Below are 22580 nucleotides of genomic sequence, written 5' to 3' on the forward strand. Positions count from 1 at the left end.
ATAATTAATCAGGACGACCTCATCAAGGTCCCTCAGGAATACACAGCAGTTCTCTGCTTCTTTTCACTACTAGGCTACATTTATTTAGGAAATGCATACGCTGTAAGTACATGCTATTTTCTAGAACATTAAACATTATTACTCTCTAAATCTAATACAAAGAAAAAGAGAAACATAAATTTGCTAGTGTCTAATTCTGGTCTTGGAATAATAACTATTTTTTTTTCTAAACACACAGCAGGAAAAGAGCTTCTGCATAATGCATTTCTCTTGATCTGGTTCCCGGCAATAGTTTCTCGATAAGACACAGATTCTGTAGGGAAACGAAACAGTTCCGTTCCTCAAGGTAGTAATAGAAAACGACTCCTTGTATGTACAGCCAGACATTTTACCGATAAAACTTGGGAGTACAATTTTTTAAAAGCCTCACTGGTGGAAAAAATATAATGCATTCATTCAAGCAACCAAACACAGGAGGCACTTCTGTAGTTATCTGAGAGCACCTCTCACGTTTACTGAGTCGGCTTCCGGGATTAGATACTTCAGGCCGCCAAGAGAACTTGTATCAAGTAAAAGTGGGAAAAATAGAAAACGGACTTTAAAATTGTCGTCCATCCCTGGTGAGGCAACTGATTAAGAAAACAGTCTGCAAGAATATCATCATTTCAGAAATCTATTCTGATACCTGATTTATAGGGAAATGTTTTTGATGTCTGCAGTAATCTACAGAGATCGAAAAAGTCTCAAACACCAGAATGCCATCAGCGCCACCTCTAAAGAGGCGCAATACCTAGAAACCAAATCACCAGAGCTCCGAAAATGTGAAAGGGCCACCCCGAGCGTCTATCCAGGCCCATCTGCGCATGGAAAGCGCTCTCCGGTCGCCAGCCTGCAGGGAAGCAAAGCTCTCAGAAGTTCCTCCGAGCCTTCCATCCACTTTCGGGACTGCCCTGTGCACGCGGGTGAATCGAGCGTCCCTCCGCTCCCCTGGGCTGCAGGCTGAGACAGTACCCCGCCGCCCCATTCCGCACCCCTCTGAGGAGCGCAGGGCCGTGCCTGCACCTCGCCCTGCACCTGCCAGCCCAGGGACATCGCGCCCCCGCCTCGGGAAGGAGGTGGCGCTGGGTCCCAAAAGCCCTCGGCGAGGAGAAGCCGCGCGCCCCGAACTCACTCGCCGGGCCCCCGCGCGCCCCGACGCCGCCCCAGCCCCGCCCGCGCGCGCCCGACACGCTCGTCCCCGCTCTCGCTCCAGTACACACGCGCGCGCGCGTCAGCGCACCGCTCCAGAAGTGCATCCGGCCCGCGCGCGCGCCCGGACACGCGTGGCTCACACCTGCCGCACACGCCCCTCGCACAAACACGCGCGCCCCTCACGCCCGGCCACTCCACACAGCCCCAGGCCCCACGCGGGATCAGCCGTCGACACACCCTCGCGGCATGGCCACGCGTGTCTCCCACCCACTCTTCGGCCAAACGCACACCCTCCCCGCAGCCCCTCACCCTTGCTCCTCACACTCACTCCCCACTCTCGCCCCAGAAACACACCCCCCCACACTGGGCCCGCCGCATCTCCACACCCCCCACTCGCGCCAGAAACGCGCGCACCCTCGCGGCCCCTCCCCGCCGCGCGTAAACACTCCTGGCCCGCGCACGCCCTCCCGGCCTGGCCCCCGCACCGCACACTCGCACCAGAAACACGCGTGGCTGCGCGTGCACCCCGCCCCCGGCCCGCGAGCACGCGGGCCCCCCCCGCCTCGCCCCCGCCCCCGCCCCGCGCGCGCCCCCGCCGGTCGCCGCCCTCGCCCGCACGCGCCCTCCGCCTAGCCCCGCGCCGCCGCGCACTCACCCGGACTTGCTGAGCTCGGCTCCCACTCGGTCAGGCTTGCGCCGAGCCGCCGCTCACTGGCTCCCGCGCCCCGCCCGGCCCCGCCCGGCCTGGCCCTGCCCCGCGCCCGCTCAGCTCCACTCGCCGCAGCTGGAACGACTCGCGGGGCTCCGGGTACCGCGGTCTCCCCGCCACTGCCCGAGTGCGCCGCCCGGACCAATGGCGGGGCGCGGCGGTGAGCTCACCGGGCCCGACCCCGCCCCCCAGGCCGCGTGGCCCAATGGGAGGACGCGACGTCACCCGGAGCCGGGCAGAGGCTGGTGCGGGGCGCGGAGCCGCTCGGCGCGGGGACTGCGCCGGAACTGCGCCCGAGCCGCGCTGGACGGCTGGGGCCCGGCCGGAGGGTGCGGGCGGAGCGCGCCCCGGGCGTCCCCGCGCTAGACCCGCGCCCCGGCCCCTCGCGACGCGGTCCCCGCCGCTCCGCCCGCCCGGCTCAGCGCGGCCCGCGAAGGGGGCGGCCACGGTCCCCTCGAGGCCGGGACGGCTTGGAGCCCGACGGCTGCACCCGTTGCCAGGGCCGACGGCCCCAGGAGCCCCGCGCAGGCCGCTCGTTCCCCTTCCCGCAGGGCCGTCCTGCGCCCGCCCTGCTTTGCTCCCCGCGCCGTCGGGGCCGCCCGAAGCTCAGCGCCGAGGACCCGCGTTCCCGGGCTCGGGCTCCCTGCGCGGCCCCGGCGCGCCCTGCGGCGGCGGCGTCTGCAATGCAGCGGGCGGGAGGAGCCGGCGCTGCGCAACGAGCTGGAGAGCGCGGGGGCCGGGCGGGAGGAGGGGGCCGGGGCCCGAGGACCCGGGGAGGGCCAGGGCGGGGCGGAGGACGGTGGGCGGGGGCGGCGGCGGCGGCGGCTCCGGCTTTGGGGGAGTGCGGCGCTCAACCCCCTTAGCTGGAGTGCGGACCTCCGCCCACCCTGTGGGTCTAACCTCCGCGTTCCAAAGTTCCAGCTCCAGCCCTGCGCACATGGGGACTTCTGCGTGAGGGCCTCTCCCCTCCGCTACAAACCCCGAGCCGCACCTCTTCATCGAGGCTCAGGCGTCCCGAGCGGATTCCGCTTTCTTCTTTCCCTGTGCTGTTTGCAGTCCCACGGCCTCGCACAGGGAAAGTGCCTGACCCCAAGACTTGTGATGAGACCGCCTATTTTTGTTTTTGTTATATATAGATAGATACAGATATATAGATATATATGGAGTCAAATATCTGTAAAATCGGCCATGTCTGCCATCTGGGTAAAAAGGTGTCTCGAAATTGGGGGCGGAGTCTTTTCTGACCCTACCCAAACGCACACAGAAACAACCCCAACATTTGCAGAGCCCTTAAGCCTGTACACCCAATGAGGAATCGCTTGTTAGAGGCCGCGTGAAGGACACCCTGACCAAGCTGGGCCCTGCCTGTGCCGGTAGATCGTCCATGGCTTCCCTTGGGGGCTGCCACCCACTGTAAACCTGAGCAAGTTAATCGCCTGTTCTGAAGCCTGCCCTGGCAAAGCCCCAGTACATATTCCAATCCTGCTGCACCAGTATTCCCACTGCACCTGTCTCTACCCCTCGCCTGCCCCCCGGGTCATCCCGCAGGCCCCCCTGCCCCCCCCCCCCCCCCCTCCGCTATGCACCTGCTCCCCTTTATCTGCTAGGGAGACTCCTATGCATTCATCAAGGTCCACCTCAAATCTGGCCACCCTCCGTGGCTTTTCCTGACGCTCTCAGCAGAACCGAACCTCCAGCTTTGTTATGTGTTGGTGTTGCAGTACACAGTGAGTGGGTTCTGTTTGTTTCCAGGGTGGCAATGAAAGGGTGGTCATCAGGGACACATGGACTCGGGAAACCAACCCCCTGGGTTCAGAGTGGGCTCCTTGCTAGCTGTGTTCCCCACTGTCTGTGCCTTCATAGCTATAGTGCGAGAGTTAAAGGAATCAATAGGCGGAACGTGCATGTACTAGTGCCTGGCACTGATGTACATTCAATCAACATTAGCTACCGTTGCCAGCTTTGCCAAAACAGGGTATTTGGGGGCGAGGAGAAGTGGCTGGAGGTGGGGCTGGCTTCTGGGTTTCTGGTGCTGTTTTAATCTCGACCTGGGCACTGGTTTAGTTGTGAAAAGTCATTGAGTTGCCTACTTAGAATATGCGCACTTTTCCATATGTCCATCATACATTAATAAAAAGTGTTTCTAAAAGTTGTTTTTCACTAAGAGCAAGACAGCCCTCGTCTCCTTGAGAACAAGAACAAAGCCTGACTTATCCCAGCAGCTTGCACAGTGCTGGTGGGGCACGCTGTAAGTGCTCCGTTGATGGTTGTTGAATTGCTCTGAATGGATTTGTGAGGAAGAGACCAGCAGGGGTGGGGGCTGACGGGAGAGAGCGCCTTCCTCTGTACTCTAAAGTGCCAGGGAACTGGTGGTGATTTGGATCCAGTTCAGGCACCTGAAACCCAGTTAAAGAGAAGAAATCTTCAGTCTTTTCTCTCAGGTGGGGAAGTTCTTTTTCCTGGTTTTGTTTTGTGTTTGGCAGACACAGGGTTCAGTCCTGGCATCCCAGCTGTCTGAGGAGGGGCCTCAGGGGTACCTCACCCTTCCTCCACAGCCCCACCTCTGCCGAGCAGGTGGGACAGGTGGGGTCATGGCTGCAGCAGCCCAGGAGGCACTGGCTGAGCCCTGCTGAGTGGGTTGGGGTCAGGAGCCTGGGGTGATGTTTCTGCATGGGGGATGTCCTGGTACTGTTCCTCAGCTGGGCTCATTCTTCTCCTGGAATGCCTACCACTCAGTCCTCACTGCACCACAGGAGCAGGAGGCTTCCTCGGGTTCCTGTCTTGGAAAGTCAGAGCTAGGGCGGGATGAGCTGGGTGCTCCTGAGGCGAGCCCCGAGCTCTGCCAGTGCCCTAGAACTGAATCTCCACAGGTGGTTCCTTGTGGTATTCGTGTTCTTTCTTCCAAGTTAGAAAATGAGAGAGTAAGGCATGCGCGTGATTCAAGCATATCGTTACACTGGGTTTTTATGGGGCTTTGAGTATACCTGGGTTGTTTTGTAAAATAGAGAAAAAGAAAACTACTCAGTTATGAGTCCATTGGCAGTACCGAGGTCAAGTGCAATTTTTGTCCCTTAAAGCAGATACAGCCAGGCACAGTGGCTCACACCTGTAATCCCAGTACTTTAGGAAGCCGAGGCAGGAGGATCACTGGAACCCAGGATTTCAAGACCAGCCTGGGCAACATAGTGAGACCTCCTCTCTACAATGTTTTTTTTTTTTTTTTTTTTTATTAGCTGGGTGTGGTGGTGTGTGTCTGTAGTCCTTGCTATTTGGGAGGCTGAGGTGAGAAGATTGCTTGAGCCCAGGAGGTTGAGGCTGCAGTAAGCCATGATCACACCACTGCATTCCAGCCTGGGCAACAGAGCAAGACCCTGTCTCAAAAAGGACGGGGGGAGCAAATACAGGGAGTTGATATCGGCCCTAACCCTGCTGCGGGTCTCAGGATGAACCCAGGGGGTGGATCCTGTTGCAGAGGAGGAAGAAGGGAACTTAAGTCTGTTGGATGCCTGTTATCTGCCTGCTGTTGTGCTAGGCACTCACATACACTGCTGCTAATTCTCCTGCAAGTAGGATATTCCATAGAGGGTAAGACAAAGGCTTCAAAAAGTCAGCTAACTTGATCAAAGCCACACAGCTGGAAAGCAGTGGATCTGGGTTTCACCTTCAGAGCCTGTGCTCATTCTGCCCTACTCCAAGCACCTAAAAACTCTTACCATTAAGTAGATATATTTGTTTAACAGAACAGTCTGGAAATTTCTACAAATAATTTTTTTTTTTTTTTTTTTATGGTGTTTTTGTGAGACAGGAGCTCGCTCTGTTGCCCAGGCTGGAGAGCAATGGCATGATCTTGGCTCCATGCAGCCTCAACCTCTACAAAGGAAATTTTTTTTTTTTTTTTGAGACGGAGTCTCGCTCTGTCGCCCAGGGTGGAGTGCAGTGGCCGGATCTCAGCTCACTGCAAGCTCCGCCTCCCGGGTTTATGCCATTCTCCTGCCTCAGCCTCCCGAGTAGCTGGGACTACAGGCGCCCGCCACCTCGCCTGGCTAGTTTTTTGTATTTTTTAGTAGAGACGGGGTTTCACCGTGTTAGCCAGATGGTCTCGATCTCCTGACCTCGTGATCCACCCGTCTCAGCCTCCCAAAGTACTGGGATTACAGGCTTGAGCCACCGCGCCCAGCCAGGAATTTTACTACAATGACTAAAGTTCAAGATGCACAACAGAAAATCCACATCAACTGATTTCATTACACTACACCTGTTACATTTCAGTACACTCCGGGGAAATGGTAGTCATTAATATTATACACCAAATATCTCTGGTTGCTATCCCTGGGGGTGCTTTGCACTGGCCTGAACCCTTTGAAATTAGACGTGACCATGTGACTTTCTTGGGCCAATGAAACATGAGTAAATCTGATGTGTATTATTACAGATAGAAGTTTTAAGAACCAGTGACCTGCCTACCACATTCTTTCCCCCAGCCCTGGCAATTGTGCAACCTTGTTTATAGGAAGAGGTAGCCTCTGCCAGCCTGGGCCCCTGTGTGACCATGATGAGTAGGGCCCTCCCTAGCAATTGTAGTTGGACTTGTAGCATGAATGAGAAATCCAGTCCTGAGATTGAATTTGTTGTTACTGCAGCATAATCTAACCTCTCCTGTCTGATAAGAAATCAGATGTTTCTGTATATATCAACTTCCAGTAAAAAAAAAAAAAAAAAAAAAAAAAAAAAAAAACACAGGATTCTGCTCAAACTAAGTGACAATTTAAAAATAAGAGCAACATGCATATTCAGTATATCTTTAAGCCTTGAAGAAGTAGAAAACATTTTTAAAAGCCACAGGTAAAGCTGACAAGGCAATTCAATGGGGAAAGAATTGTCTTCAACAAATGGGGCTAGGACAATGGGCTATCCACGTGATAAAGAATGAAGTTGAACTCCTGCCTCACACCATATATAAAATGTAACTCAAAGTGGATCAAAGACCTAAATATAAGAGGTAAAGCTACAAAACTCTTAGAAAAAAAAATATGGCAGTAAACCTTCATGACCTTGGATTTGGCAGTAGTTTCTTAAATATATGAAAAGCACAAGCAACCAAAGGAAAAAATAAATAAATTGAACATTATCAAAATTGAAAACATCTATGCTTCAAAGGGCAACACCAAGAAGTAAGACATTTCACTAAAAAGAAAATATTTGCAAATCTCATATTTCATAAGTGACTTGTATCTCGAATATAAAGAGAACTCTCACAGCTCAAAAACAAAAAGTAAAGAACCAGTTTTTTAAATGGGCAAAATATCTGAATAGACATTTCTCCAAAGAAGATCTCTAATAAGGGCATGAAAAGATGCTCAGCATTTGATTTGAGGAAATCAAAGTCACTGAGGAAATGCAAAGCAAAACCACAATGAGATACCACTTCACACCCACTAAGTGACTATAATCACAAAGAAAGACAATAACAAGTGTTGGCAAGGATGTGGAGAAATTTGAACTTTTATACACTGGTGGTGGAAATGTAAAATGGCACAGCTACTTAGGAAAACAGTCTGGCAGTTCTTCAAAAGGTTAATCATAAAGTTATGATGTCACCCGGCCATTCCATTCCTAGGTATATATCCAAGAGAATGAAAAGAGATGTTCATACCTATGGACATTTACTTAGCAATAAAAATAACGAAGTACTGATACATGCTACAACGTGGGTGAACCTTAAAAACATCATGCTAAGTGCAAGAAGCCAGCCACAAGTCCATACATTGTATTATATAATTTATAGAAAATGTCCAGATTAGGAAACTTTGGTGACAGAAAATGGATCAATAGTTGCCTAGGGGGGGTGGTGGTGGGGGTGCTGAGGACGAATGGGGAGTGACCCTGCCATGGGTGCCAGGATCTTTCTTGGGGGATGAAGATGTTCTAAAATTAGTTTGTGGTGATGACCACACAGCCCTGTGAAAAACTCAGAAACTTCGAATCATACTTCAAATAGGTAAACTGTATGGTATGCTAATTATATCTCAATAAAGCTGTAACACACACACATAGACAAAGGAGAAGAGAAAGAGAAGGAAGAAGTATAGAATAGAAATCAATGGATTTAACTTGAGAAAAGAAGACTGACTGACGGGAAAAGCTAGGCCCAGGTCAGGAGAGTCTGATGGCCGATCCTCCCAGTGAGTCGGTCTGGGCCTATGTGGGGTACAGTGGCAGGAGGGGAATGTGAACAGATAGGCCCTGTCCCGTCACTACTCGGTGAGGAGATGAGACTGGCACAGGGGAGGCCCTGAGTCACACGATGGTGATGCACAGGGCAGAAGGTGTCAGAAGACAGGCAGTTTCTCACGGTGCTTCTGAAGGTCATGAAAAAGCCAAGGGTGAGTCTGTGAAGTCCCTGCTGGCCATGACAATGTCCTTGACAGCTGGGGATCCTGGTGAGAACAGCAGTCAGAACTTGGGATTCTCCTTGCAGATCACAATGGTTGGCTGATTCAGGGGCAAGGGGGAGCTTTGCAGAGAGCCTCAAACATCTCCAGCTGAGCTGCACCTGTCAGGGCCCCTGGGCCGTCCAGGAAGAAGGAGGCACTAAGGTGGGGGACCGGGTCTTGGCCTGAGGTCAGCAGCCTGGGCTCTGGTTCCAGTTCCGCCCCCACCCCCCACCCCCAGAATTACGTGTATGGCAAACTCCTTTCCCTTCCTGTGCCTCAGTTTCCTCCTCTGTAAAATCAGTTTAGACTACACTGCAAGGTGGTTCTGCCTGCAGCCAGTGGGCCGCATGCCACCCAGGACAGCTTTGAATGTGGCCCAACACAAATTCATAAACTTTCTTAAAACATGAATTTTGTGTGTGTGTGTGTGATTTTTTTAACCTAATCAGCTATCGTTAGTGTTAGTGCATTTTATGTGTGACCTAAGACAACTCTTCTTCTTCTAGTGTGGCCCAGGGAAGCCAAAAGATTGGATACCCTGGACTAGAGTCTCAACATAATTCTTTGAAAATCCTGTTTAATCCAAATCCATTGTTGCTGCTGAAGGGACAGGTCTAAGGCCATGTTGGGGGTCATGGTGCATGGCCAGCATGACCTGACAGCAGGTGCCCCTGTGCTTCAGCTGCAGGGACTCTGGGCTTAAAATCATCAGTCCCATGAGTGCAGTTGCTTGCGTGAGCCTGGCCAACCCATGGCATCAAGAGAACGTACCCATTCTCATCACTTTGAGCCATTCAGCTTTGGGCTGGCAAGAGATAACTGGCCCTGACAGTGATGTGGAGGATAGTGGGGAGAAAAGGTGTTTGCTACCAGGACATGCCATGATTGGTGTCATCCTGGGAAGGTGCCAGCTCTAATATGGAGGGAGGAAGAGATGCATTAGCCATCAGCCCGAGACCTGGCAGGTTTCTCCTAATGGACATAATGCAGAAAAGAATCCAAAGAGGCGGAGTGAAACCACCTTCAGCTCACCCTGCTGGCTGACACAGGCCCATCCATCCCCCCAGTAACCCCTACCAGGTCCTCACGATTACACGTGTTGGATGATAAAATACACAGCTATTCTCCCCATTAACGTGGGGGAAATGCAGAGACATCTCTGCAGGATACTACAGGGTGGATCGTCCCACATCAATTCGGGTGGTGGGGAGGCATGGTGAAAAAGTGCCCACTTGGCTGCAATGTCAGATGGCCCTGAGTTTGCATCCCCAGCTGTGTGACACAGGATAAGTCACCTGACCCCTCTAAGATTCAGGTTCCTCGTCAATAGAATGGGGATGGAAAGATCTCCTGGAATACAGCCGGGATGAAATCGGATAATAAACTTAAGTAGATAGCCCAGGGCCTGGTGGGTGCTCAGTGAGGGCTCAGGGGATAGAACCCAGAAGTCACCACCACTTTGGGTCTTCCTCAGGATATGTTCCAGATCTTTCGGGGCGGCAGATGCCTTCCTGCCAGTTTCCTCCCCGTGCTGTGAGAATGAGCTCGCCTTTCCTGTGTGCTCAGTAGCTGGGTGAGGGAGCTGGTCAGGATGCCCTAGGCAGATTGAGTAATCCCACACAGATACAAGAGAGGTGCTCCAACTGAATCTTACTCTGTAGCCATTCAAGAGTAGCTGGGGCGAGAAGACCCAGGCCCAGACCTCTTAGCATGCACTGGTTTAACTCACAGGTCCCACCCAGTCCAGCCTGCACCAGCAGAGCAATACAGGCTCTTTCTTCTAAGCAAGAATTCCCACATGTCCATGCACCTGTTCACCTGGCTAAGGGCTCACAGATCCTCCCGTGCAGAGTATGTGGGCTGCCACGGCCTCCTCTATGGCTCCCTGTTCACAGTCCAACCCTTCTTAAGCTCCTGGAGAGGTGCTCAGGAGACCCCAGTCTTCAAGTCTGAGACAGCATGAGGTCCTGTGGGGCTATAGTCAACTTTTCCATGAGGCAGAAGACCCCGCTGAGCCTTCAAAGAGGATGCCACGTACCCTACAGGCCAGTAGAGTCACAGTGGGAAACGGGCATTTTAATCAGAAAAGCACTCTCAAAAAAGGCACTAAATCAAGCTGTCCCAGTGTGGCTTTCTTACAAAGCAGGTAAGATTTATTTAAAAAACAAAACAAAACAAAACACTGGCCGGGTGCTGTGGCTCACACCTGTAATCCCAGCACTTTGGGAGGCTGAGGCGGGTGGATCATGAGGTCAGGTGTTGGAGACCAGCCTGACCAACATAGTGAAACCCCATCTCTACTAAAAATACAAAAAATTAGCCAGGCGTGGTGGTGGTGCCTGTAGTCCTGGCTACTCGGGAGGCTGAGGCAGGAGAACTGCTTGAACCTGGGAGGTGGAGGTTGCAATGAGCCGAGATCACACCACTGTACTCCTGCCTGGGCGACAGTGCAAGACTCCATCTCAAAAAACAATCAAACAAGGCTGGGCACGGTGGCTCACGCCTGTAATCCCAGCACTTTGGGAGGCTGAGGAGGGCGGATCACGAGGTCAGGAGATCGAGACCATCCTGGCTAACACGGTGAAACCCTGTCGCTACTAAAAATACAAAAAATTAGTCAGGCATGGCGGTGGGCGCCTGTAGTCCCAGCTACTCGGGAGGCTGAGGCAGGAGAATGGCGTGAACCCGGGAGGCGGAGTTTGCAGTGAGCCGAGATCAAGCCACTGCACTCCAGCCTGGGCGACAGAGCAAGACTCCGTCTCAAAACAAACAAACAAAAAACCAAACAAAAAAACAATCAAACAAAAACTTAGCGATCTAATTAAAGAGAAACAAGTGTGCTCTCTCGTAGGCAACAGTGGAGTCAAAAGACCCTGACATTTACAAGGAAGCCATTTTGACATCACCATCCTCACGGCCACTGTCAGGTACCCATGAAAATGAGAGCTGGAAAGTTATCTTTTTAGGGAAGCAACTAGCTACTACCTAAGAATAATAAGCACCAAGGTCATGAAGAGATGAGCTGTTACCAACAGGAGAGAGAGCAATCACAAAGGAAGGTGCAATTATGTGCAAGTGTATTTTAAATGACAGCCGTCTCCTGCACCGGGGAGGCAGAGCTGACATATTTAGTTCAGGGAGCATTTGCAGATACCTTTGGTGCTAAGTGACATTACTTAGAAAAAGAAAAACGTGGCCAGGGAAAAGTGCAGACGTGTCATGCACACGCACGCCTCCGCCCGCACATGCACGGCCCCCGCCTGCACACGCACGGCCCCTACCCCTGCTGATCTCTTTGGCACCCTGAGTCACTTTTTCACTGTGACCCCTCACGGTGCAGCCACAGTCCCATGCAGGCCAGCACCTCACTGGCTCTGGAACCCATGAAGTGGAAGCTTTCCCCTGCTTGGCTCTGCTGCCCCCCAGGGTCTAAGAAGCACCCATGTCCAAAGTGAAATACCATGGATCATGCTCTGTCTCCAGAGTGGGAACAAGAAACGCAGCCCCACCCAATGATCCTCCTGGTCTAATCTCACTTTTAAGTGACTTGGAATAATGCCAGGGCGTTTCATCAAATATAAAAATGAGCACCCACTCACTCTCTTACTGGGAATGGAAAAACGAGAATGCCAGGGGAGGAATGATGTCTTTGAGTGCAACTGGGGGCCTGGGAGCTTCAGGCTCCCTGCCGTGCCCTCTTCTCTGTGCTCAGAGCTCGCTCTTGCCCGCTGCTTTCCAGGGGAGGGGTGTAAAGACTCATGATGAATGCATCAGTCATTTCCAAGTTCCAGAGTGCTGGGGGCTTCCAGGGCATCAGGCCCCACCTCATAGGGGCTATGTCTGCAGCATTTCTGGGCTGGCTCCATAGCACCTCTGTGCAGGCCCAGTGCAGAGCTATCTACCGGCTTCTCCTGGCTTTAGCTCTCCTGGGTGACCCAAACCAGACCTTCTGATGTCATAATAAACATCATGGAGCTTATAAAATTAGAGCAATGATGCATTTTTTATGCCTTAGGAATTACACTGAATTGTTAATGTCCTGGAAAATGGCTGAATACTGCATCCGTAGCTTTCCTGTCCCTTAAGGGTGAATTATTGAGCAGGAACGCTCTCTCCCCAGGTCCCCGCCCTGGCTCAGAGATCCCTGTAAGCACCCAGCTGGGCACTAATGGCAAGGTCAGATCCATTCCCATCAATGCTGAGGAGAGGAAGAGAAGCTTGTTGGAGAAGGGCAGCCAATGAGGAGGGGACAGTGGTTCTAGGGCTTCCTTCAGCCTTCCAGCCCCCAGCGCAGGAGAGGGAGACGGCAGAGAGGGCCAGAGGGAGGGAGCTGGTGGCTTAAAATGGAGCCATTCACAACCCTGCACAGCAAATGGAGCCGTCGGGAGGACACTTGACCGACAGGAGAGCATTGCTTGAGCCAGGGGTGCCGTCTGCAGGATGGAGACAGGAGGCAGTGTTGTTTTCACGGCATCGTGGACCATGACACAGGTGAGCAATTTAAAAAGGTGATTGGAATCATATGTTAGAATAATCACCTTAGCAGTCACAGGCTCCTGGAATTTCTCATTTAATTTCACATTTTAGGTGGACTGATCTGTAATTTAGTTAATTTCACATCTCCACCCAGGAAAACTGGAGCTTTGCACAATATTTTCTGCAGACGACAAAGTATTCACCCAAACTATTTCTCATAGTAAAATGTGCTCTTTGTCCCCAGAGAACTGGTGAATACTACAGAAGATCTGTGTAGGAGCCATGCTTTAAAAACAATAACAAACACCTCAGACACACACCAACACTTTCCTCCCTTGATAAAGATACCAAAACAAATCTGGTCTCTGGGGTGAGGAGTAGGAGAAGCAGGTCCGAGCAGGTGGGTGCAGAGGAGTGGGAAGGTGCCATTTTGTGTAGGAAAGAATTTAACCTTGCCCAAAGAGAGGTCTGGCTTTTGTCCTCACCTTCTGGGAGGTGAACTCTAAGTCTTTGGAATATCATGCCTGATTGGAGTTTCTTTGTTTGCCTGGGATCCTTGGGCCACAGAATGGTCTAACCATATGATTTAGGGTAGGTGTTGGCCACACTGGATAGGTTTAGGGTAGGGGTTGGCTGTGCCAGAAAGATCAACAATGTGACTTAGGGTGGGGGCTTTGGGTCATGTGGTATCAGCTGACTTTGGAGGAGCTGGAGAGGGAGGGCAGTGACTTGGGCAGTCACCCGTGTGATGGAGCCACAATAAAAACTCTGAACACTGGGGCTATGGTGAGCTGCCTGGTTGGCAGTACTTCATGGGTACTGTTACACATCAATGCCAGGAAAGTCATGCTTTTCATGACTCCATGGGGAAGAGGACAGTGGAAGCTCCATGTCTGGTACCTTCCTGGACTATGCCCTATACCCTTCCTTCCTTGGCTGATTTTAATCTGTATCCTTTTGATATAATAGAGTGCAACTGTGAGTATGAGAGCTTTTGGTGAGTTCTGAGTCCTTCTAGTGAGTGATCAAACCTGAGGGTGGATAAGGGTGGTCTTATGTGGATGGTGCTCCCTTTAACTTGACAGGTGGCTGACATGGTTTGGCTGTGTCCCCACCCAAATCTCATCTTGAATTCCCATGTGTTGTGGGAGGGACCCAGTGGGAGATAATTGAATCATGGAGGCAAGTCTTTCCCATGCTGTTCTCACGGTAGTGAATAAATCTCATGAGATCTGATGGTTTTAAAAAGAGGAGTTCCCCTGTACAAGCTCTCTCTCTCTCTTGGTCTGCTGCCATCCATGTAAGATGTGACTTGCTCCTCCTTGCCTTCCACTATGATTGTGAAGCTTCCCCAGCCATGTGGAACTGGAAGTCCAATTAAACCTCTTTCTTTTGTAAATTGCTCAGTCTCGGCTATGTCTTTATCAGTGGTGTGAAAACAGGCTGATACATTAACACTTGCACATTCTTTCTACATATGAAGGACACTCCTATGAACACACATTACAGTTTTGATAGAGAATTAGCCACTGTCAAGTGTGTTCCCTCCAGATGGAGGCACAGGGGGTCTCCCCTGGCCTCTCACACCTCCCGGACACTTGAGCACTCATCACATTAATTATGTTGGCCTGTGTGCCTCCTGCCCTGGGCTGTGAGTTCCTGGGGGGTGGGGGGATGCCTGGTTGATGGGTAAAGCCTTGGTTCCAGCAGGTACTGCTGAATGACAGATGGGTGGACAGGCTGCCACCTATTAAGGCTGTTTCTTCCATATAGTTTATGACCCAGTTTGGGGGAGAGGTGCCTGTGAATGACAACCTGAGGCTGGGTGCTGGGAAGCTTCAACAGGGCCATGATGTGAAGCACCAGGCCTGGGGCCTGGCTGGTGGTCATTACTGTCACTGTCATAGCAGTGTGTTTTGGAGCAGCAGGATTCCTGTGGATAGGGAGGTTTTCATGGCCCCTGACTCACTTACTCATTCATTCATTCATTCATTCTCACCTTCACCAGGCGAATGTGGGACTGGGTCAGGGGCATCACAGAGGGTTAGATGAGGTTCCCCTCCGGGGCCCCTGCACCACAACCCACCAGGTAGTGACTTGCCAAGGACCAGCCCCAGAAACCCCCTCTGTCTCTGAGGCCTAGAGAGAGGGCTGAGCAGCTCCAGGAAGAGAAGTGCTTTTTCCTTTCTTTTCCAGCTTCAGTGAGCTGAAGGGAGGATTTCTCATCAGGTAGCCCTTTAAAAGCTCTGAAGGCAGCCTCAGGGCACATTCAATAAAGAGGTAGCCAAGGGTCAAGCTTCGGCATTCCAGTCTTGGGCCACTTGCCTGGAGCTTGTTCAGTGACAGGGAGACCCAAAGGGAGGCGATGGTGCCTGGTTAGTGCTGGACACCCTCCCCAGACTGGTTCTGATGTCAGAGAGGCTATCTGGGCAGCTGGATCCTAAAGCTGAAGTCAGTCAGCCGTGAGGACAATGGCCGTGAAGATACCACTAGGCCATCTGTCCTTCCCTCCCTTCCTTCCCTCCCTCCCTTGAAGAAACCTTCCCTGAGACCCTACTGTGTCACTGGACCCCTACGCTGGGGCACGATGATAATTAAGACATAAGTCCTTGGCCTTGGGACTCAGCAGTATTGTCACACTTATCAATTTCCTCCACACCCACAGATGTGCTTTATTCAGCACCACCTCCATGCAGGCATTTCAGACTTCTCTCTCTCTCTCTCTCTGTCTCTCTCTCTCTCTCTCATCCATTTGCTCTCTCAGCTCTGGGGGCTACACCCACCTGCCACTGACTTTTCACAAAGATGTCCCAAAAGCCCTTTAAACTCAGCCTAACTCCTAACCGGTCCTCCTCCAAGGTGAATGACATGGAGCCTCCATAGTGAATCCACCCACAAAACCTCCTGATGCCATCTCCTCCATGGCTCTCACACTGTCCCTGTGCCCCCAGAACTGCCAAGTTACCATCATCTCTAGCCAGCATGATTTCCTGGTCTCTCCTCACCCTCTGAACCTCCTTCAATCTGTTCTCCGCGTGGCTGCCACGTGCACGTCTTCAGAAGCCAACTTGGGCATGTCCCTGCCTCTCCAACCCTCGGTGCTTCCCTCTCCTTGGGGATAAAGCCTGGCGCACACAGCCCTGGCTCTGAGGGTCCCTCCAGCCCCTCTGGCCTGATCTACTGCCTGCCCCTCTGCCTCACTGGCTTCATGGCTCCCTCCCACCACAGAGCTGCTGTGCATGCCATTCCTGAGGCCTGGAACATTTGCCTTCTCTCTTCAGGGAGTTAACTTGTGCTCATCCTTCAGATCTTGGGTTGGGGGTCGTTTCTTCAAGAAAGCCCTCCCAGGCCTCCCTGAGAAGTCACCGTCCTCCATTATAAGGTCCCCGAATGCTTGTTGGTGCAAAGGCAGGTGGTCAGTTCTGATGTTTCCTCCGCTGGACGGGAAGCTCGTTGACTGCAGGTCCTCATCTGATCCATTTCTTCTGATCCTCATCATGTGACACAGTGCCTGGCACCTAACAGGGACTCCACTGACAGTTGTCGTGAATAACCAGGCAGCAAGGACAGGCTCCAGCCCTGGGAGGCAGCTCCAAAGTTGTGCAGGTGCAACAGGAAGCGGCTCTAGAAGCCTCGCATGGCATGGAAGTCAAGAGCGGACGATGGGGTCACACCGCTGTGTGTGACTCTCTCTGCGCCACCCACTCACTGTTGTCTGAGCATCTTCATCTGTGGACCAGGGGCCTCACAGGTTGCCAGGAAGTCTCAGTGAGTCACTACACGTGGGTACGCATCAGTACTTCATAGCCAGGTCCTGGCAGGTGGCGCATGTGCAGATGTCAGCTGCAGTCCTTCCTGGTGGCAACTCTGTGCCAGAAGGTGTTTTGCTGAAAGAAACAATCATGGCGGCTCAGAAGTCTGCCACGTGTCTCAAGACCAATCGATGCAGCTTGGTGCCACCGAAGTGATGCAAGATGTCACCAGCTCTTCTCAAGACCCCCAAATGGGGTGTGGGGCTGGGGCAGAGTTCCTCGTCCACGTGCCAGCACATCTCAGGATTTGGTATGACAGGAGACACTCCAAGGCCTCCACTGGGTATCTCCTGATCTGCTGATGCCAGAACTGGTCCTTCTGCATGAGGGGCAGGGAGCAGAGGGCTAGAGCCAGGTCACTGCTCCCTCTCTCCTGCCAGTGTGAATGTGGGGAGAGTGTCAGCTCACTCCGCGGGGACACCAGAGGCAAACCTTGACCTCGCCAAAGAAACCACAACCCACCACACAGAAGCCGCCCAGGGCTCCCAACCGGCTCTTTTTTTTTTTTTTTTTTTTTTTTGAGACAGAGTTTTGCTCTTGTTGCCCAGGCTGGAGTGCAGTGGCATGATCTTGACTCACTGCAACCTCCGCCTCCCGGGTTCAAGTGATTCTCCTGTCTCAGCCTCCCGAGTAGCTAGGATTACAGGCGCCGCCACCACACCTGGCTAATTTTTTGTATTTCCAGTAGAGACAGGGTTTCACCATGTTGGTCAGGCTGGTCTCGAACTCCTGACCTCAGGCGATCCGCCCACCTTGGCCTCCCAAAGTGCTGGGATTACAGGCGTGAGCCACCGCACCTGCTGGCCGGCTCGTTTCTTATCCACCTTCGTGTCCTACCTTCTGGGGCACAGGTGAATTTGGCCGTGGGATGGAGAAGGGGAGACAGACAGAGGGAGGAGAGCGTGCGGAAGGAGTCAGGAGGTGACTTCCATCCCAGTTCAGCGATGGCTTGGGGCCAGCAGCTGCTCTTCCTGGGGCCTGGGTTCCTTCCAGAAGAATGAGGAGATTGGAATATGGGACAAGCTCCAACTCCTGAACAACCTCACTTTGTTTCTGGTGTATCAACTGTTTTCCCTCTGCCACTGATTTTTCTTTCTCTTTCTTTTTTCTTTTTTTTTTTTTTTTTGAGATGGTCTCACTCTGTCACTCAGGCTAGACTGCAACGGCACAATCTCAGCTCACTGCAGCCCCAACCTCCAGGGCTCAAGCGATCCTCCTGCCTCAGCCTCCCGAGTAGCTGGGACCACAGGTTCCACCTGTGCCACCACACCTGGCTGATTTTTGTATTTTTTTTGTTAAAACAGGGTTTCACCATGTTGCCCAGGCAGGTCTTGAACTGACCTCAAGTGATCCTCCTGCCTCAGCTTCCAAAAGTGCTGGGATTACAGGTGTGAGCCACCACGCCTGGCTTGCCACAGATTTTTTTTTTTTTTGAGGAGTTTCACTTTTGTTATCCAGGTTGGAGTGCAATGGCGTGGTCTTGGCTCACTGCAACCTCTGCCTCCTGGGTTCAAGCAATTCTCCTGCCTCAGCCTCCCAAGTAGCTGGGACCACAGGTGCTACCTGTGTCACCACACCTGGCTAATTTTTGTATTTTTGGTGGAGAAGGGGTTTCACCATTTTGGCCAGGCTGGTCTTGAACTCCTGACCTCAGGTGATCCGCCCACCTTGGCCACCCAAAGTGCTGGGATTACAGGTGTGAGCCACTGTGCCCGGCCTGATGTTTTAAAAAGTCTCCTGTTGTTCATGAAGCATGGTCCGTATGACACATACCTGCATCTCACGGTTTTTTCCCTAACAAAGGACTCACAACAAAGTATTTCACAACAGGTGCAAAGTCTCAGCAGATTACTGCCCAGGAGGGAGCCAGTCTTCAGCCTATCAAAGACTATTTTGAATGTCCTGGTATCACAGATGTGGGGGACAAGGTTGCTGGGCTGCTCAGAAGGGTCAGAGATATGTGTATTTTTAGGAGCTTCTGAAAGGACAAGTCTTTGTCCTTGGCCCCAGTTAGAGGCTGAGCATTGGACTGGATGGGAAGGGTGTCCTCTCACCTTGCTCAGGACCACTAGGAAGTTGCATCCCCACAGAGGCTGCACTAGGTCCCAATCAGCACTTGTGTCTTCTCTTCTCCACAGCGGGTGTTCTGGGTCTTAGGACCACTTCTCCCGGCAGCTGCACACACAAACTGGCACCTCCCTTGGTTTCTGGGGAGATGGATTCTGGGAGCCCAATCCCAGGAAAGGCTAAGGACATCAGCCCACCACCGGCCTGGACCAGCCAGATCCCCTGACCGGTCTCTCTGTGGTCCCAGCTTTGCCAAGAGGCCTTTCTTCAAGGCTATGCTTTTAGGGGAACAGCTGACCCATATCCAAATGCTGTGGTAGAATAATGGGAGTCCAGCTGGGCGCGGTGGCTCATGCCTGTAATCCCAGCACTTTGGGAGGCCAAGGCGGGTGTATCACTTGAGGTCAGGAGTTTGAGATCAGCCTGGCCAACATGGCAAAACTCTGTCTCTACTAAAAATACAAAAATTAGTTGGGTGTGGTGGTGCACACCTGTAATCCCAACTACTTGGGAGGCTGAGGCAGGAGAATCACTTGAACCCAGGAGGCAGAGGCTGCAGTAAGCTGAGATGGAGCCACTACACTCTAGCCTGAGTGACAGAGCAAGACTCTGCTAAAAAAAAAAAAAAGGAATAACGAGAGTCTGACGTAACTGATGTAGGAGCTGGGGCATAATTGCCTAAGCAGGCCTGCCAGGCAGGCTTCCGGTGAAGCTGCACCATTCTTGCACCCAGCAACAACCAGTGGTCAGGGCCCGGGAGCTGTCTCTACCAGGTGTGATATCAGCACAGTGTTTGGGGGTGAATCACAGTTTGTTCCTGCTTTGGGGCTCACCTGGAGCCCCTGCTCCCCAGCAGGGAGCCATGAAGAAGGAATCTGTCTCTGGGACTCAGAGCAGATGTGGGACATCTCCACGAGCCCAGGAACATCTCCTGGGGCCCAAGGACCTGTCAAAAGGTTGGCGAGACCAACACCAGAAGTGCAAGGTGGGAAAAGCAGGGGACGGGGCCTTTCCTTCTGCTGAATGAGCAGTGGATGGGGCAGTGGGAGGCACACGATCTCCTGGGCCAGGCAAGAGTCTGAGAGACTCCTGCCCTTTCTCATCTGGCCCCAGACTGCGGAAGGCTGTGGCTCTGGGCTCAGAGACAGGTATGGTGCCGTCTCACCTGGAATCTCCAGCCACTTCTCAGAGTTCCGCAAATCCATGGAGCTCCTTCTTACCTCAGGACCTTCCTACCCACCTCTCCCTGCTTGGAGGGCTCTTACCCAGCTCCCCGCTTGGCATCTGACCTGCCCAACCATGTCCTTTTTTTGAAACACCTTCGTTTCTTAGCCTCCATGGGTCACATCCTGCTGGTTTTCTCTCCGTCACACTGGCTGTCCTCCTCACCCCCTTGGCCAGCTCCTCGTCTGCTTGGTGTCCATATGCCAGAGGAGACTGTGCTTGATCCTGCAGCCTCTCCTCTGCTTCACCTGTGCCCTTTCACGGAGCTAGGTTGCCAAACACCATCTGCACGCCGCGGACTCCTAAACATCGTCTCCATTCTGGATCTCTCATTGGCCTCCAGACTTTCAGACCCCACTGTGAACCCGCCGTCTCTAACGAGGTTGTCAGCTGTAACGTGACCAAAACCGAACACTAGATTCTCCTATCCCCTCGGGTTTGCTGCTGCTTCAAACTTCTCCGTCTCAGGAAATGGTTTGCTGTCCCTCCGGTGGTTGGAGCCCCAAATCTAGGCGTTATTACTCATCATCCTCTCCCGTTCTTCATATTCAAATCAACAGCAGAACCCTTGACTTCACTTCCAAACAACCCCAGACCCACCCTGTCCCTCAGGAGTCATTGTTCCAGCCTTGTCCGAGCCACCATCACCTTTTGCGCAAACTGACGCAAGAGCCCTGGAGAAGTCTCTGCCGGTGGAGACACGACTCATTCTCCCGATGGCAGCTGCCGCGTTCTTGCAAACATACATCTGTGTGTGGCAGCGCCCCTCCCATGGTTCCCCACTGACCTCAGAATAAAAGCCCAGCCCCCTACTCTGGGTGACGTGTCCCATGTGGCCTCTGCTGACCCCCTGGCCCTCTCTCATCCCTGCAACCCCCTCCACCTCCCCTTCCTCTGTTCTGGCTGCAGCGCACTCTTCAGCTCCCCCAATATGCCAGGCTTGCCCTCTCCCTGGGGGCTTTGCTCCTGATTCCCTGGCCTGGAATGTTCCTCCCGCGGTCTTACTGTGGCTGGCCCCTGCCTGTCATTCATACCCCAGCTTCAATATCTCCTTCTCATATAGGTCTCCTCTGACCTCCCCCAACTTATAAAGCAGGCACCCTGGTACCCTCTCCCAGACCATCCAGGGGAGGTTCCCTGCCCAGCACCTTTCACCGTCTGACAGTTTCCTTTGCAACTTGTGTGTTGTCTTTCTTCCCCACTAGAATATAAACTACAGGAGAGTAAGGATTCCCCAGAGCCCAGAACAGTGCCTGGCACCCAGCAGATGCCGCATCCATATTGACCAGGTGACGGAAGACCAGGCAGCCCGGGTGGAAGGAGGTGAGAAGACTGGTTAGGACATGCACAATTGATTAGTTTGGGCTGAATTAAGGTGGTGGCAGAGAGGATGGCGAGAAGTAGAGAGTGTGAGAGAAATAAAGGAGAGAAACATGCTAGGCTAGTGTTGGGATGTCGGGGAGGGAGGGAGCAAGGGGTGACTCCTGGGTTTTTGGGTGGGATTATCCACTGGGGCCAGGAATGTTATCAGAGAGGTAGCTTGGGGAAAACAAAGAATGGCCATTTATCCTGTCTGGGACCTACTGGCTTGCCCAAGAGAAACGTGGGTCAAGCTGCCCTGTAGGCTGACAGATGGATGGCCTGGATCTAAGAAGAGAAACAGAGGGGCAGCCATCCCTGCACCCCAGTAGGTGGGAGAGAGAGCCCTGGCTGGGAAGAAGCTCTCAGGGAGCGTGGGCAGGGAGAAGAGACTAGTCAGGAGAGAGCTGGCCATGTGGACATGACAGAGCATTTTGGAAGGAGAAGCTTGGAGACTGAGAGGCAGCAAGCAGGGGAGTGGGAGGGAGGGGCAGAACTGCACTGCTCTCGCACAGAGCCAGAGGGCTTCTCCTGGGGAGAAGGGCATCAACGGGGACACAGGGGCTTGGAGCCCTTAAGTCGAATGAAGACAATCAGGCCTTGGGGTCCACAGGGATGTGCTGTGGCCTTGGCAGGAGCCAAGTTGGTCAGTGTGTTCATGGTGGGTGGCTGTGGGAGGCTGCTCTATCCTGCTGCCCCACAGCATGGCCGTCCCCGAGCATCCCAACAGGAGGGTGTCCCGCGAGCAGCTCCTCCAAGCCAGGAACTGATCTTTCCTGTATCTGCATCCTTCCCCAAATATGTATTGCTGTGTATATAGTAAATGCTCAATAAACACTGAACGAACTGCACTTCCTGTGATGCTCCTTAAAACATGCCACCTGTGACTATACGACGGTGCCTGCGAACTCCTTAAAACACACCATCGGCCGGACATGGGGGCTCACGTCTGTAATCCCAGCACTTTGGGAGGCCGAGGTGGGCGGATCACAAGGTCAGGAGATCAAGACCATCCTGACTAACAAGGTGAAACCCTGTCTCTACTAAAAATACAAAAAAATTAGCCGGGCATGGTGGTGGCTCCCTGTAGTCCCAGCTACTCGGGAGGCTGAGGCAGAAGAATGGCGTGAACCCGGTAGGCAGAGCTTGCAGTGAGCCGAGATTGCGTCACTGCACTCCAGCCTGGGTGACAGAGTGAGACTCCATCTCAAAAAAAAAAAAAAAAGAACATGCCACCGGTGATTGCAGGATGATGCCTGCAAACTCCTTAAAACACGCCACCCGTGACCGCAGGACGGTGCCTGCGAA

The 22580-nt window shown here is 52.9% G+C and overlaps 1 protein-coding gene across 15 annotated transcripts in view; it reads right to left on the minus strand.

The window, feature by feature from the left end:
• CAMTA1 (calmodulin binding transcription activator 1) overlaps positions 1 to 22580 on the minus strand; it is a 953649-nt gene that overhangs the window by 63794 nt on the left and 867275 nt on the right. For 7 of the 15 annotated variants that reach the window (XM_023215240.2, XM_023215243.2, XM_031934762.1 and 4 more), the window contains exon 1: positions 1847 to 1995. The exons of the other annotated variants lie outside the window; for them this stretch is intronic. The gene's annotated coding sequence lies outside the window, so the exon portion shown is untranslated. Of the gene's footprint in view, positions 1 to 1846; positions 1996 to 22580 lie in introns of those variants that run through there. 15 annotated transcript variants of the gene reach the window in all.

Source organism: Piliocolobus tephrosceles, chromosome 1 (genome assembly GCF_002776525.5).
Source record: "Piliocolobus tephrosceles isolate RC106 chromosome 1, ASM277652v3, whole genome shotgun sequence".
NCBI classification, from domain to species: domain Eukaryota; kingdom Metazoa; phylum Chordata; class Mammalia; order Primates; family Cercopithecidae; genus Piliocolobus; species Piliocolobus tephrosceles.